The following is a 17,736-nucleotide window of genomic DNA, read 5'->3' as shown; positions in this document are numbered from 1 at the left end:
CATTTCTGGCTAGTCGTGGGATAAAACACCAATGTACAGTGCCTTATACACCTCAGCAAAATGGTGTTGCTGAGAGGAAAAACAGGTCACTAATGGAAATGGCACGATGTATGGTCAAAAGTCAAGCTTTGCCGCATTCTTTTTGGCTTGAGGCCATCATGTGTGCCACTTATGTACTTAACAGGTGTCCTACGAAAGCTTTGCAGTCTATTACTCCATATGAAGCATGGCATGATAGAAAGCCTTCTATTGAGCACATGCGTGTTTTTGGCTGTTTGGCATATGCTTTGGTGCCACAAGTGCAGCGCAGAAAATTGGATGATAAGGCTGTCAAATGTATTTTTGTTGGTTATAGTGCTGAAAGCAAAGGTTACAGGTTGTATCATCCGCAAAAAAAACGTATTCTGGTTTCACGGGATGTAGTGTTTGTGGAAGACTCTGTTCAGCCCTTGCTGTCATGTACTAGAGACAGTAATGTAAGCTCACAGGACATTTATGACACTTTGTTGCCTCTTTTCAGTGGTGGAAATACGAATGTAAGTTCCAATGAGGCAAATGTACAGCCTATGGGGGTTTCTGAAAATGTTTTAGAACAGCCTATTACTGATGCAGATGTACATGATGTACTTGATGAGGGAAGGGCTGAAAATGAGCAGGCTAGAGGTATGCCAAAATGGCTAGTGCACACTTTGCGTGACAGTAAATTGGATGCACCTTTATCTAGTCGTACTCGTTCAGGCTCTCGCCATGCATCTTATGCATCAGATTGTTATGCTTTGGCTGTGTCTAGTTTACATGATGTTGAGGAGCCTCTGTCTTTTGATGAAGCGCAGAATTCAGAAAATTGGATTGCTGCCATGAAATCAGAATATGATGCACTTATAGAGAATGACACATGGACTTTATGTGATTTGCCTCCTGGCAAAAAGGCCATTGGTACGAAGTGGGTTTACAAGTTGAAACGCAAGCCGGATGGTGAGATCGATCGCCATAAGGCTCGACTTGTTGCAAAGGGTTATGCACAACAAAAAGGCATAGATTATGAAGAGACTTTTGCTCCCACTTGTCGTATGACTACTGTACATTTTCTATGTGCATTGGCAGCTCATTTTGGTTGGGATGTACATCAATCAGACATTGTTACTGCTTTCTTGAATGGTGACATATTTGAGGAAGTTTATGTAACGCAGCCTCGCGGTTTGTCATAAAAGGACAAGAGGACAAAGTGTGCAAATGTAAGAAGGCTTTGTATGGGTTGAAGCAATCTCCTTGTGCTTGGTATGAGAAAGCTGACACTCATTTGGTTAAACGAGGCTTTCGTAACAGTCCAACAGAAAGCACATTGTATGTAAAGCGTGAGGATGATGTATTTCTCATTGTGGTTCTTTATGTTGATGATTTGCTGATCACTGGACCAAATGAGAGACATATTGCTGAATTTAAGGCTGATTTGAATGCTACTTTCAAGATGAAAGATTTGGGGCTGTTGCATCATTACTTGGGTATAAAGTTTAAGCAGTGTGATGGTGGTATTGCCTTGTGTCAGAAAAGTTACATAGAGACATTGCTATGTAAGTTTGGACTTGAGGATTGCAAACCTATTGCCACTCCCATGGAAACAGGTTTGAAGTTTAGTCTACATGATGCTGGCGATCCTGCTGATGTCACTCTTTACCAAACTGTTGTTGGCTGCCTCATTTATGTATGCAACACGAGGCCAGATATTCAGTTTGCAGTCTCGCAGGTCAGCAGATTTATGCATAGTCCAGGGTCTAAGCATTGGCAGGCTGTCAAGAGGATTTTCCGCTACCTTAGTGGCACTTTACATCTTGGCTTGTTTTATCCCAAGGGGGGATCATTGCCGCCAGACTTACATGCTTTTTCGGACTCAGATTGGGCTGGTTGTTTTGACACGCGAGTGTCCACAAGTGGTTTTTGTTTCATGCTTGGCAGTTCATGTATATCATGGTTGAGCAAGAAGCAACCTACTGTGGCCACTTCGAGTTGTGAGGCTGAGTACAGGGCAGTCTTCACAGCTACGGTTGAGTGTGTATGGCTCAGACGCCTTATGGCTGACTTGGGTGTTGGACAGGACACTGCCAACACTATCTACACTGACAGTCAGAGCGCATTGGCAGTTGCGAGGAACCAGTTTTTCATGCTCACACAAAGCACATTGAGGTGCATTACCACTATGTCAGGGAGAGGCTCTCAGCAGGAGAGATCAGCTTGGCTTATGTGCCAACACAGGACAACCTTGCAGATCTTTTCACAAAGGCATTGTCTCGTGAGAAGCTTGAAGCTTTCCGCAAAGCTTTGGGCTTACTCCCCTTTGTGGACTGATCCTGTCCTCAGGGCATGGCACTTCCCTTTACTCATGTGCCAGCTCTCGTTCACCGCATCACTCCAGGGGGGATTTGTTACCATATACATGTGGTAGTGATGTGTGTGAACACACTAGGACCGCCGGGGCATTTTTTCCCTCTTTAGGAGGTTTTTTCCCCCGTGCATTGTATATACGCCCATCACTCTAGGGCTAACTATCTTTCCATTGCACACTAAGTAACACACTCTCTATTGTGTGCCTTGAGCTTCCTTCGTCTTCTCCAAGCTGTGTGTGTTTCTCTGCAACCCTAATTCCAACACTACCAAGGGATGAGGCGAGATCTTGGATCTCGAGCTCCAGATGCACGCAGCCCCCCCTCTTAGAAAGAGGGAATCTTGAGAATATTGGGGATCTGTAGGAATCAGAGCTTGAAATCTTGAAGGGGGGATTTTGCAGCATGCTTTGAAATGGCCACTGAAAAGCTTGGAATCTTTGTGCAGAGGATCATATGCTAACTCCCCTACCTTCCCAAGTATTGTGTGTACTGTGTAGACACACAAACACACAATTTGCGCACAGGCGGCATCTGCAAGTTGATTGAGTGTTTGAGGGAACATAGTAGCTTAGGAAATGAAGTAGGGATCTTGGGGGGGGGGGGGGGGGGGGGGGGGGGGGTTTATACGCATCATTTTCAAATTTGTATTGCAAATCTACGTGCAACAAATCAAGTATCCAAGGGGGCAGCTTTGGTAAAGTGGGTGGCTTTGCAATCCGATGCCCTGGTTTCTCGACCCATGCGATGGCAGCCATAGCTTGGAAAGTGGAGATTCTACAATCGGGCAAATTATGAAGCTTTTGGGGGGAGTAAGCTTTGAAATCGGTAGGCAACACTGAAGTACCATTGCACAAGAAAGCAAAGGGGGGAAATCAGGCAGCGTGGCAAATCTTGCATAGGCAGTGTTGGACTAAGGAATTTCTCAAAAAAAACGTAAGTGCATAAATCGGATAAAGCTCAATAGCTTGCAAAGTGACGCAGTAGCATCACTTTGCGCAGTAGCATGCGCAGATCATGGATTGCCCTTAGGGTTGAAGGTGTGGAAGATTGTGCGCATACACACACACACACACACACACACACACACACTCAATTCATAGTCGACAAAGCTTCAAATAAGAAGTAGTTTTTTTCTTAATCACTCTTAGATTGTGTTGCCACACACATGAAAGAGAGAGAGAGAGAGAGAGAGAGAGAGAGAGAGAGAGAGAGAGAGAGAGAGAGAGAGGGGAAGCTGACATCAAAGGTAGAAAGAAAGAGAAACAATTTTGGACTCTCTTGGTCACACAGAGAGAGAGAGAGCGTGCGCATGCATTTGACGTGCGCACGTGCGCACACACACAGGAGTGTGCAGGCACAAGCGAGTAATCCCAATTTTCCCCGTCATTGACACGATCCTCCGATGGTGACTTCTTTTTTTGACATTTGCTTAGCATTGGTGATTTGTGGCAGCTCTTGGATCGGAGAGCTAGGACATCCCAGTTGAGAGAGTTTCTCTCGAATGACTTTGCTTCTTCTCAGCATCAACTCAACTCTCGTCGGTTTTCTTCTTGGCTTCATATTGGCGGCTTGGCCTTGGCTTTGAGCATCGGCGGCTACGACATCAGTGATCTCTTTTGTTCGATGGCAAAAAAATTGGCATCGCCCAGGTTTCTTCTCGGCTTCAACATAGCAAGAGCAATTTGGCTCTGCTCTAGCGTAGCTTCGCTAGTGACTCCCCTCCCACGTCCCATACCAGAGGGAATTTTCTCTAACGGACATCCCTCGGCACCCCGGCTTCCCGACCTAGACACAGCAGGAGACAGACAAGCGAGAGCAGCATCAGCTCTCATCTAGCCCCCATCCGAAGTGGCCCGGCTTTGACGGTACTCCCATTTTTTTAACTTTTAGGGACACACCAACACATAGCGGCTCCCATATAGGCGGCTCTTGGATGGTGATTTCAACCACATGCAGCTCGTTGATTGTGCTTTGTGTCTAGTTTTTGACGACGTGTTTTCTCACCGATGAGGTAGTGTCATAAAATCTAATATCTAACTTTACGAAATGATTTTCTCATATTAAACTGATCATTTAATGTGGGAGAATAAATGGGAACAAGAGTTAGAATAGAAACATGTGCTTCTAACCTATCTCAATAGGGGACCAAAAGGAGAGATGGTTGCATTTCAATAGGGGTCCAAAAGGAGATGGTCTATCAAAGAGCAATGTGCAATAAGTACTTCTAGACTTACCTCAAAAGGGGACCAAGAGGACAGCTGGTTACATCTCAATAGGGGTCCAAAAGGAGGTAGTCTATCAAAGAGCAACGTGCATCTAATGGAGCTTAAAAGACCTTAGGGTTAGCTTCATTAAAGACCTCCAATGGTTAGTGTTAAAAGTCCTTTGACCTTAGGCAAGCTAGGACTGAGCTTGAGGTGGGAACCCGACCTAAGATTGAGGTCATGCTTGATGACTAAGGTGCTTGAGGTGCTTGTCATGCTTGATGACTAAGGTACTTTAGGTGCTTGTCATACTTAACGAGGAAGGTGCTTGAGAAGCTTCCTATGCATAAAAGTCCCAAAGTTAGGGGAATCTTTGACTTAACCTTCCACTCACCCATAGGGCAACCCTTTTCTCAAAGGGCACATGGGACACATGTTAGACCCTCCCTATGCTTAACCACATGGTGTGCTTGAATGCTATTGGTTGGGCTAAAGAGGGGTCCAATGAGCTTATAGTTTCATCCAACAAATGTCTAGATATTTTCAAGCTACTTGATTTCACTTGATTTCACTTTTGCATTCCATCCTAAGTTTAATGGTCAAACATAAGTCACTAATCACACTATCATTGATTTATTGAAAGCTTATGTATCTTCTCAACCAAATAAATGGGATGATTACCTGCATATTTTATAGTTTGCTTATAACAATATCACTCACTTTGCTATAGGTAAATCTCTATTTGAGGTTGTGTATGTTCACTCTCTTCCTACCCTTGCTTTACGTCTTTCTAACATTATGCCTGTTGTAAATACTTTCACTACAAATTTTTATGACATTTATAAAAGTGTTCACTCTGCTATTAAGCATTCACAAGAACTTTACACTAAGCATGCTAATAAGCACCGCAAAGCACATGAATTTAAGAAAAGAGACTATATTATGCTTTGAATTGAAAAGAGAAGAATTGAAAGTGTTGATATAAATGTTTTTATAAAGCTTTCTCCTTGTTTTTATGGTCCATTCAAGATTTTTGATGTGAAATGATGTTCATTTTGCTTAGAATTACCTTCACACTAGCACATTCACAATGTATTTCATGTTAATTTATTACAACCTACAACATCATATATATGAGGATCCACCTACACTTGTAGATCAAGAAGAGAAACTCATCCTTGACTAAATAGTTGATCATGAGACCACCACCACATCCTAGAGAAGGTGCTAAGTGGATGCTTGAAAATTTTCTTATAAACTTTTTAGATCTTGTCCACACTTTTAATCACTCACGGTGTAGTTGATTCTCTATTGAGCAATCGAGGACAATTGCTATCCCTATTGGGAGGGATGCTATGAGTTTGGACACCCTCCTGTTGTATGTGATTAGCATTACAATTGGGATAGCAGGCATGTAATGGTTAATTACGGTGCTGTCTTTTATTTTTACTAATAGCGAGATTGATGTTGTGTAGATTGGAAGTCTGGGAATTGAGGAGAAGGTGCCAAATAATCTCTTTCAAAAAATTTATTTGCATAGTGTTTTAGTTATTTTTCCTATAAGGTTTCATTGTATATATCTAGTGAGAACTCACCCTATAAAGGGTCATGCAAGAAGTGCTAGCCACCACTCATGGACTAAAGTGTAAAGAAGTGCTAGCTCTAGCTTTTGTTCTCCCAATATCCCAACACATTTGTAGAAGGGTTCATGGTATTTAAAGCACCATCAATTATTAATTGTTTTCTATAATTTTGCGTTTATGCCTAAATGTTGGTCAATTTGTTGCTAATTTTTAGAAGAGGCATGTGTGGTACTTGTTTTATTGTTCTTACATTCTAGTTGGTCCGAAAGAAGTGTGTGTGTGCATGAGCAAGTTGTTCATGGCTTGTTGTTGTAGTAAATGTGGCCATAAGCATCAAGATAGGTAGAGTGAAAGTCAAAGATTGTTCAAATTTTTGTGCAGAGTGTGGGGTCATTTGGCTATTGCTATTTCAGATGGCCACCTCAAGACTATCTGCAACAACTACAACAAAGAAGCCTATATTTCTCTAGATAAGTGACAGTACTGATATTGAGTTGTTTCTCTCCTCAATCATTTATAGACAGTCCTAAAAAAATGAATGGTAAACTTGGGTCACAATTACTCCCAATATTGTTGAGTAATCTATGTACTCGATACATTTAGAGATTGGATAGTGAAATGAATAAATTTTACAAAGTTTAGTCAGATAATATACAAGCACCCATATCGAGCCATCACCTCGTATGGTGGTTGGTAGATCACAATGAATCTCACACGGGTACTGCACCTATGGTGCATTATGCTTCATAAGCCTCCAATTCCATGAATTTGCATGTCATTTCAAACCTGCCTTTGCTAAATACTAGGGCCCATAACACCTAGTGTGCATGCATTGAGCAAAAACTGATCCGATCCTGCATTTTATTGACTATAGTTGCCAATGCTTATGTCGGATGTTATGCTCATAGAACACATGGAAGAGAAGGAAAAATAGTTTTATGAAAAGAAACTAAATACTTACCACTATCATCATTTGAAAGCCTTGCTAACACATTTGGACCATAATAGAATGTGAACATGAATCACATCTAGGTACAAACAATGAAACATTTTCATTCATAGATCATAGCCTTATTATATGCTTAACAACCATCTGTTAATGTTGTTCAACAATACTTGTAGCCCTAACAAGTCTTGCTTGTTATTCAAAAAAATTTGGCCACTGAAATTATTCCTAATACTACTCTCAAAATGGTATGATAAACGGATTTGATCAGCACCGAGGGACTTTGTTACGACACAATATTATATAAATAGAGGCCATTGTCAGTCCCCAAAGACTCATATACTCCCCATGTGGAATATGTCTCATATAATGATGTCAAAAAATATGACACCCATCAAGTACGAGATGTACTTGTGTGTGGAGGTAGCTGTAAACACTCTACGATATGAGTGATAGGACCCTCATAAGCTTTGTCCCGCATTAGCTAAACCAAACTTCATGAGTTTCTAGACAATGTTGCAGACCTTTGTGACTAACAACATGTGCCAAACAAAATCCTACTATGTAGGCCTATAACTGTTTCAATAAGGAGTTAACCCTTGATTGTAGTTGAGAGACAAAGTAACAAGCTGTAAAAATGTTACGTATTATACTACTTGCCCAAAATCCTTTGCTCATACATGACCTTGTCATGTGTCTAAGAAGTTAAGTGGATGAAAGATCTTGCGCATGTGCATCCCACAGGAGGTCAAGTGCAATTTTCAAACTGATGCCATTGGGTGTTGCCTTGGCTATCTGAACCCCTTGGCTAGATCTTGCAAATCCATAACCCTTTGCTAGATCTTGCAAATCCAAACCCCTTCGTTAGATTCTGCAAAGAAATTGCTTAAACTATCAGTTACATGTGACCAATGTAGTCTATCGTGCACCAATATTGATTGTAAGCAACTTGGTAAGTTGAACTTATCTTTTATCCCTTGGCAGATTGAAAATTTCTTTTCTTGAAAGTACAATTTTGAAGAGGCCAATCAGTGACCCTCAACACTTATGGAGTGATTTTTTTTCATTAGCTAGGTCAATACCCCTGAAAATACCATTCCTATAGACACAATTAGTGTAGTAGACTACAGAACAGATCCTTTGAAGGTGTAATCTTATTCATAACTAGATCTTGAAACAATCATACCTCCCCATGAAAAGAAGAGAAAGATTCCCAACACCAAAAAGAAGGTAGTCGTACTAGATATTCTTTGTTTTTTTTGGGTTTTTTTATAACATGAGATTACCTGCCTTGAGTCTCTCTTAGCAAATTTATGTTATGCTATGAATTAGTTTCTTGTTTCTTTTTGGAGAAAATTGAATGAATTAAAAACAAGAAAAGTGTACAAAAAACCCCTTAGGAAGGAAAGGGGTACCTAGTCTAGCAAAACTACAACAAGACATCAACATACAGAAAGGAAATTAAGAATGATACGCATTCTAGAAGGTTCATAGAGAGCAAGGATCACATCTGTCCATATTTCCCATCTGAGGATTTTTTGCAAACATTTTACATCCATATCTGAGGCTTCTGAAACCTGACTTAAAGATCTCCTATTCATAGCTCCCTTAATACTAATGGGTAAAGGTAAAGTGGAAGAGGAAAAAGACTACACAAAGAGAGCATTATTTCTTTCTCTCCGAATGTGACTTAGAAACACCCCTTTGATGCAGGTCCATAGGGGTACATCACTGAAACAACATTCCCCTAGCAGAAGTGATCTCCGATTGAGCTTGGCCATATCAACACAAAAAACCCTTTGAAGTTGCACATTGAGTTGTTAGATGAAGTGACAATGGACAAAAAGGTGGACCAAAGTTTCTTCAGAGCCCTTGCACCTTAGACAAACACCATTTGAAATCCCCAGTTTTTTTGCTTTTTCCCCAATCCAAAAACCTTGATGGAGGATAAGCCGCATCACGCAATTGTGCTTGATGTTGAGAGGATAATCCCAAATGCATTTGAGTCTATAGCTCCATTAATTTGCAGACCAGGAAAGAGCCCATTTGAGGTTGAGCTTTTTCACCAATTTTTTTTTCCATAATCTGTTGTGAAGCAGAATGGTGATAAATGTGTGAACACACTTGGTCTAAGGAGATAGTGTGTCCCTTGAAACACCTTTGAATCCTTGATAGAAGATAGCATACCTTGAGAGAAGAAGCTCAACACCCCCCCTGAATAATCTGAAATCTGCCCAGCATTCCCTGCAGAATGAAAAAATTACCATCTTTGTAGACATATTTCCAACATCTAATACCTGCTTTGAAGCACTTATGTGCTCTTCTAGATAGCACACTGCCTTCATTGGCCCTAGAATTATCGAACCAAATAGAATCCTATTGCGGGAGCGAATCACACCACTTATAAAGTGCACGCAACACAACCTAGATCAACATAATGTCAATCGAGGACACAGATGACACGATAGGCGCACGGAGGCAATCCACGCATACAACACTCTGGGAGGCTAACTAAACCACAATCAAGAATCTCACTTCTCTCAACTACACCACCCAACCCACATACACACAAATGGAAGGAAACTCACCAAACCATACCAAAGTCGCAGGAAACTTAAGGAACACATACACTTGTCCCAAAGCCTCTACACTCAAAACTCTCACTCTAAACCCATTTGCAAAAAAACACATATGAAGACAGAGCCAAATTTTGAAAGTGCTCAAAACTGAAATCTATGAGTACCTATGTGTAGCTTATGTCACCATGATTCTAATGACTACTTGCACACAAAAAACAGACATCGTTTGATATACTTATGGCTGCAAATAGCTCATAAATGCATGAGCTTGAGTTCTCCGTTCCGTGTGGAATGCTTGGCATTGATGCCTAGCTCTCTTCAAGCCTATTGTAATGGTGCAATCGAATCTCCAACGTGATGAATGAGCGGGGAGTAGTGCTAGGATGAAGCTCATGCTCTCTCTCTTTCTCTTTTACACACATTCAATGGCAGCATAAAACTTGATTATGATAAAAGTTATCTTTACAAAATGACCTAGGTACCTTATATACTAAGGCTACCATAGGTTAAACCTAAAATCAAGTTCAAGGGGTAAAATGGAATTGTATGTACAATCTGGAAGTGCCATTGCACCCTGGCTTCTGCCACTAGACTAACTACTCATTATGGATGATGTTTTTAACCATAATCCGCAACATTTCATAACTCTCAAAAAATAATGCTTTGTTGAGGTATGTCGTGCTATTGACCTATGGGTCAAAACGCCCCCTTCCAATTCATGTCGTCCGTGACATGACCTAGTTGTCAATGTCGGTGTGGTCTTTGTTGTCGTTTTTGCTTTTGTTGCTCTGTTGCTTGTACTTTTGTCAAACCACAACAAGAATTATGATCCATGAAAATCATAATTGATGACAAACTTTGTGTCCTTCACATGCAAGACCCGAGCTGCAACATCTGTTGCTATCATTATAGGGCTATTGCCAGATCTAAATTAAAAAAGAAAAAAATCTCGTTCATCTTGACTCTTATCATCATGAATAGATAAAGCTCCATCGATCACTCGCTCCAATAACTCTGTCAATTTGAGTATTTCTCGTTCTTAGAAACAACTTCTACAATTTATAGTATTGAATGATTGGATTTCAGATCTTGTGAGCCAAACAAAACTTTGTAAGGATCTTGTAGAAATTGTCTGACTAGATCTTCAACTTCTTTACGCCAAGTTGCACTCTAATACAAAGTCTATCTGTCAGGCTGAATTTGGGAGAATTTTTTTGATGTGAGGTTCAAGACCCATATCCAACATTCAATCCACCTCATCAAGGACAAGATATGTAGCCCTGTGAAGATTGGTTTGTCTACCATTTGTGTCTGCTCTTCTTCGTTGGCAACTCCTTTGTTCCTGCATCAAGGTGGTCAAAGTCGCATTTGTCACTGTTAGCTTTTATGTGTGCTTTGTAAATCATTATACTACTTCTACTTGACACATGACTTAATTAAAGCGTGACAAACCCCAGTTAATTCTTCAAGTTAGTAACTTGCTTCAAAAGAGCCTTATCCGACATCATTTGTGATAGATGACCATCTATGAGCTATCATTGTCCATTTGTCCCCAAAGCTCATATACATGATGTACAGGGTATGAAGATGCCTCAGATTTGGCAAAAAATGCATCTTCGGCTAGGGGTTGGACTTTTATCCCTTTTTTAAATTATAAAATAACCCTTAGCTTGCATTCTCTATTCATAGCCTCGTGACAAAGTTTGGCTTAATTTGGACTTGTTTTTGGCTTTCCAAGCTAACTTCTTGGATTTTAGTCTTGAAAATGACTGATGGGCATCTTTGGCGCCTACTAGCTACCAAGCACATGTAGAACCAATGATGATGACCAGAATTTGGCTTGACTCCTGGTTGCTCATGCAGACATCTACCACGTTAGATGACTGAATTGTCATTTTTGTCCCTTCTGTTCTTGTCAATACTATTAGTCCCTTTTGTTTGTTAGGCTTCATTAAGTCACATACAAGATAGAAGATTTACAGTATACAGATCGACTTCTTGTATATGGCCTTGTAGTCGCATGAAATGTCTGATATGCAACTTTACACTTGATAGATGCTTTTGTTTAGTTGCATCACCAACTTCCTTTGTCCTTGTAGTCAATCCCGGAGTTTTATGACCATTCTCAATCATTTTTTGGCCTCATGTTGTTGTTAAAGATTGATCGGCATTCTGTTCTTACCTCTAACATTACCCATTGTGCATATGGATTTCCAGGCCTGCCTCGTGAAGTTTCTTCATTTTCCTGTACCTTCTTCTCTTTGTACTGATCAAGCATCTCTTTAGCCTTTTCTTCATCTGGATTATGGATTTTATCTTTTTAAAGAAAAACTCAAAAATAACAAAATAAAGCCAAAAACTAACTCAACAAAAAGCAAAATTGTTCAAATAGATTTTGTACGCTATGTACACTATACACATGTCCCTAGGGGCTCATGCATGGCTTTTGTCCACGTACTCCTCTTGTAACGCTATTATGAGGGCACATACTCTAAATTTTGTCAAAAAATTATGAGAATCAAATGCAAAAATTCAATGCAACTCACAAAACATGGGCTCTAAACTTCATAATATTAGGTCCGCATTTACAATGCCTACCCCCCTCCTATTTGGAGTCCTCCTTGACGGCAGGGTATCGTCAAGGGTATGTGATGTGCTTGGGCAATTACAAATGTGCCTATGCAAGCCTTGTAATGTAGCCCTATTATGCATACACAATCAATGCATGGAAAAAATTTATGTTGTGCAAGATGTGGGTATAATCAATCTCCTTATTGACATTTGTTGGCGAGGCTTCCTATTGTAAGCAATGTAGTGGTCTTTGAAGCTCATGTGCCATTTGTTTGATTGAAGGTTGTAGGGATTTTTTGAAGGCTTACTTATCTGTTTGATGCTTCTTTGAAATCCATTTGAGCCTTGTTGTTGGTTGTTGTATTTGGCATTGTTCCTTAGCCTTGGGTTCTGGCTTGAAGTGAGTGACTTGCTCTATGCTAACTGAACTGTAACCGTAGGAGGAATTGAAAGAATTCAAGTGGTAGTGCGTTGATAGTAGTTTTATTGGTTTCCTTTGGGACCCACTTCTTTGTGATTGCTGGTTGTTTCGTTGATGTTGCTCGTTTGGGAACCGATACTTGTCCTTGCTTTGTTAGTGTTTGAAGATACTTCTTTGGGATCCATCTTGTCTTTGTGTGAGTCTTCAATGGTCTTTGCTTCAGCCCTTGTACGCTTAGTTGAGGATGGAATTCAGAATTTGAGAGATGATACTTTAATTGTTTCAAAATCCAAATAAACTCCTAAGATTTTTGTTCTTGAATCAACTTCTTTGGAACCCAAATCTAAGTTGTGACAGCTTGCGACTTTGTGTTTTTCTTATCCGTTCCTGCATACTTCAACTATTTTCCTTTTGGTGTTGGATCTTGTGATTTTTCATTAGAGATCTTCATCATCTTCATCCATACCTGCTTTTGGACAAGCTGGCTCTTTGGTACCCAGCTTTGTCAAACTTTTGGATTTCAACTTGTTGTTCTTTGCTTTTGGCCTTCTTTGGTAATTACAGAAGCTAGTAGTGATAGTGATGACCTGAGTTTCCGATAGGGGATGTCATAAGAATCATCGTTGTCGCTACTATCCTTAGTAAGGTTGAATTTTGGCACTTTTCCTTGGTGGTTTGGCTGGTTATGGAAAGTTATTATCTGTTTGCTTTTGGATTGATGTTTTTGGAATGGATTTTCTAGCCAATTGATTAGAGCGTTGTTAGCCCGTTGACATGGCTGTCTTCTTCTTAGTTGAGTCTTTTCGTCTTGTATAGGAGCAACGTATGAGGATGCTTGTTGCAGCTGCATCACCATGGGGGATTTTGAAATCCACTTTTGATGCACTATATTCTTATAACGGTGACATTGTCTCCTAGGTCTTTGATTTGGACAATCATAAAACCGTGCATTAGCTAAAGTGTTGTTCTTGTCACCTGCTAGGTTGTCTGGATTTCCATTGTCGACAACATCTTCTTGAAGCTCCAAGTGTTCTACAGACTCATAGAAATTGTCTTCTTCTTTGTCCTTTAATTCATTGATAGTCCTTTGTTTGCTCTTCATCTCGAGAACTTGTTTATCCTGGTTCTCTTCAATTTCTTAGATCACACTCGCTGCAAAGTAAGGAATGACATCATAGCCATCTTCATCACAAAACTTCATTGTTGGATCGTCTTGCATAGCGCACACATCCAGAGTAGCCAAGACGTGTTCCCATTCTAGTGGCTCTAAAGATTCTTCAGGAAATGGTTATGGAATATAATCCTTATCTTCAATTGCTCTCACTTTAAGCTTCCACATTACAAAGCTTCACATATCCACAGTTCTTTAGGCTTACCCAATCGTGCTGAAAGTTCTAATCCTGCTATTGCAGCGGAATCAAACTCCTCCATAGGGGTTCGATTAACGTCCTTGTAACTATGGTCCTTAAGATTTATTCTTGTCGTGGTGTCCATATGTTGTAGGTAGATATGGTCATAACCCCAATCTTGGACCATTTTCAGTTGTCACGTGAATGGTCTTCCTAGAATGATGTCATAGTTCTTCTTCTTGCCAAAGTCAACAATAGAAAACATTTTCTCATATTCAATGCCACAAGAAGTAATAATTTCTTTTTCTAGCAGTCCTAGGGGCCTTTTGGTGTGTCCATGCAAGCTGCAGTTTCATCTTGGTAGCCCTCACTGCTAGTTTTTCCCATTTTTTTCAGATCTCTTTTGTTGTGATGGCAACACCAGCTCCACTGTCAAGGATTTCCATGGTTTTTACACCTTGGAATTCCACAGGAAGAGTGATGTTCCCATCTTCCCCTCATAGTACTCTCCTGCCTTGTTTAATGGCACTGGCCTAGTGTTTAGTTGAGGCATTTCTAGCTCTTTGATCATTCCATGTGTTTCTCTCATCCTCTATCCCTTTGAAGGGCAGTACCCACTTCGGTTGTTATAGTGCATTGTAGTTGGTACTAGCACTTGTGTATTAGATGCTTCCATCATTGGCATGTATCTCTGTATAGGCATTCTAACACTTGTCAGCGGAGGTTGTTGTCCTAAGACAGGCTGTGGTCTTGAAACTCCTACTAGACCTAGTGCATTCCCTGTAACGTATCTAGGTGGAGTAGGTGCTACCGGGATAGGTTGTACATACCTTTTCCTAGCATATTCCATGCTATAGTAACACTCTTCCCTCATATGGTTTGTCCATTTTCTCTCATTTTTGCACCACTTAGGCTCGTGCGAATCAGAACTTACAAGAGGAGTTAACCTCTTGACCATTTTGTCGGCGATAAACTTTTCTTGATCGATAGGTGCCGTTGGTTTTGCAATGGACTCACTCATTTGTGAATCAATGTGTTGAGAGAATGTGTTGTCCTCTCATCACACTTACAATCCTTTCCTTTATATTCCTCGGTTATCCACCAGATAAAGAGCTTCTTTGATCAATTTGTTTAGCGTCAAACTCCTTATCATGTGCAGCTCCTTATGAAGATTGTCTCATTCCGTGGATAAAGATCAACATTAACCATGCTTGCGTAGGTAGTTCAGCTCTCGGACAGAACTTGATGTATCTCTTAAACCGTAATGCTGGTTTGCATACTGATTCACTTTCTTTTTGTTTGAATCTATGAATTTGTGAGACAATATTATGAGCTATGCCTTTTTGCAAGAAATTCTTCGATGAATCCTTCAAACAACTTGGTTAGAGTCTCAAACTCACGTCTTTCCACTCAGGCGAACCATGTAGCTGCATCATCTTTTAGAGTCAGTCCAAATCCCGCAAACTGTATTGCAAAATCCGAAACTTCCTCTGCTCTAATTACTCTTCAAAAAGCCCCTACGTGATCTCTTGGATCTTTATCCTGGAGTATCGCCTATTTACCCATTTCTGGATTTAGGATGGTCTAACTCATCGATTGTATACAAGTCTAACCATAGACTCTCCCGATCCTTCTCTAGCTTCAGGTCTTTTACTACGCCTAGGTTCTTTTTTGAAGGGATTGGTTGACTTGTTGGAGATTGTTCCTTGAGAAGGCATGTCTGCCATCTCTGTGATCATTTCAATCTCTTGTTATTGCTCTAGAAGGGAATCCAGGTGGCTCCCTCTTTGGAATTCTCGTATTTAGTGGAGATATCTTTAGTCCTTCATTGACCAAATATCTATTGGGTTCAAGCCCTTGTTGATATCGTCTACCCATGGGAACATATCCCTATAGCATGCAGATGGACTTCACTTATGTTTAGAAGTTTGAATGGAAATATTTTGCTTTATATTGTAAGATTGTTTTACAAAGAAAAATAATCTCATAGCATTGCTTTTGTTTCATATTGTGTCAACTCTTGCTCTCTCGCTCTCTTTTTAGTTCTTTGCACTTGCACCAATCTCCAAGCTCACCATGGCTCCTCTCAGATGCCATCCTCCCTAGCCTTTTTCCTAGCATTGGAATTAGAGCCCAGAAGGGTGTTGACGCTACCAAAGTCCAGGCAAGAGCCTAGGTGCAAGTAGTTGTGGTCGTTGGTGTTCGGAAACACTGTCTTGAGCCCCGTGGTCAATGTGAAATGTTTATCAAATTCAAATTTACATGGGGAGAATGATCTTCATACAACGGACCTATGGAGAGCAATCTTATAGAGACTACCAATAGTTCACTGGCACATGCTGAATGTGTCTATCGCCTTTGGAACTGCATATGTGGTGATCTTTGGTTCTTTCAAACAAGCTTAAAGAAGCCTGGAAACCTACAAAATTTGTTAGAAGCCCCATATCTACAAGCTTCTAGCGTGATGCAAATCTTAGTCGCTTTGCAAATTTCCATGTGGTTCAGCACTGGGACACAGTGGCCAGCTTAGCAGTAAAATATGAAGTCTATGTAATCGATATCATGCGGCTCAATAACATGATGATCGATCATGGAATTTATAGTAAAAAAAGGCTCTTAATTCCATTTTTTCATGAAAAGATGGTAGAGGGAAGGACTGGCTACATTGAGGTGGATCCTTATGCGAAGCGAGAGGTGGTCGTAGTGTATTTGGGGAATGACAAACCGCCTAAGCTAGCAGGAACTTGGGCTATCATTGCAGAAAGGTTTAGAAAAGGAGTCATTGACTTTTTGAAGAGAAGTTTGCAGTTGGATGATGCAACAATACATTACTACTTGGCAATGGCAGGTGGTGATATCAAGAAAGCGTTGTTTTCCCAATACAATGAGGATTTAAAGTGGGAAAGAGCGAGCGGCTCCTCCCTCACCTGCTTGAGCTTAGCATGGATTCAATATTGGTCCGAGGCTTTTTTGGTCGATTATAGAACATGAAGATTTGCTTCAAGCACTCTGTACATCAACACATAGTTCAACAACTATTTTTCCCGATTAAGTGTCATAGCTTTGTTTTGTCTGTTGTTAGCACAATCGTATACTTTTCATTGAAAGACTTGTTTTAAAATTATCGATTTTGAAGTACAGGCATGATAAAAACTTGTACGGGCTAGACATTGCCACACATACATAAGTGGTAAGACCTCCCATCCCAAACATATTTGTTCTCAACCCATTTTTGTCCCGCTCCTCGTGAGGTTACTACGTACACCTTAAACCCAAGGTTTGGCAGTGAACCAAAAACTCCATTTGTTGGTAGCTAGTTTTTCAACCTACACCCTATCTGTTCAAAGGGGGGGTTTAATATCATAGCACCAGGTTATGGATACACCAAAATCCTTGGTTGTGAGAGAACCTAAAACTCACGGTTGACTAGTACACCAAAAACTCAAGGTATCATGAGAGTGGTTTGTCTAGTTCGGGCATGAGGGGGGACTGTTGGGTTCAAGTCCTTGTCGGTATCGTCTACCCATGGGAACATATCCCTATAGCATGCAAATGGACTTCACTTATATTTAGAAGTTTGCATGGCAACCTTTTGCTTTATATTGTAAGGCTGTTTTACAAAGAAAAATAATCTCATAGAGTTGCTTTTGTTTCATACAGTGTCAACTCTTGCTCTCTCGCTGTCTTTCTAGTTCTTTGCAC

General features: G+C 40.5%; 1 pseudogene; it reads left to right on the top strand.

Moving 5' to 3' along the window:
• The first annotated feature begins 16,124 nt into the window (after window positions 1-16,124).
• On the top strand, window positions 16,125-17,025 carry LOC147433574 (F-box protein At1g55000 pseudogene; annotated as a pseudogene).
• Window positions 17,026-17,736: the final 711 nt, after the last annotated feature.

The sequence above is a fragment of the Adiantum capillus-veneris genome, chromosome 19, assembly GCF_014529385.1.
Source record: "Adiantum capillus-veneris isolate H3 chromosome 19, ASM1452938v2, whole genome shotgun sequence".
NCBI classification, from domain to species: Eukaryota; Viridiplantae; Streptophyta; class Polypodiopsida; order Polypodiales; family Pteridaceae; genus Adiantum; species Adiantum capillus-veneris.
This window is presented reverse-complemented; position numbering and strand designations above follow the sequence as displayed.